This window comes from Meleagris gallopavo, chromosome 14 (genome assembly GCF_000146605.3).
Source record: "Meleagris gallopavo isolate NT-WF06-2002-E0010 breed Aviagen turkey brand Nicholas breeding stock chromosome 14, Turkey_5.1, whole genome shotgun sequence".
NCBI classification, from domain to species: domain Eukaryota; kingdom Metazoa; phylum Chordata; class Aves; order Galliformes; family Phasianidae; genus Meleagris; species Meleagris gallopavo.
This window is the reverse complement of record NC_015024.2, coordinates 8,825,867-8,826,176: the sequence shown is the minus strand read 5'-3', so window position 1 is coordinate 8,826,176 and position 310 is coordinate 8,825,867.

The window sequence follows — 310 nt, the reverse complement described above, 5'->3', positions numbered from 1 at the left end:
GGTGGAAGAGCAGCAGAGAGGAGCGGGCCGTGCTGGGGTAATTCTAAATCATGCAAAGCCCCATAAAGCTGCCGCACGGGACTGGGCCGGGCGGCTCCCGGCGGGCAGGTGCTCTCTCCGGGCAGAACAACCCTCGCATCTTTGTGTTTGCTGTCCAAATCTGCCAACAATGGGAGCGAGGAGATATAGGATGCGGGGAGGGGGCGAGGGGTTCCGCACACACACACCCTTTGCTCCGGGAAAGTGGCTGCCCTGGGTGAAATGCAAACTTTCAAAGATGGAGATTTAAATAATTAGCGCGGTGATAATA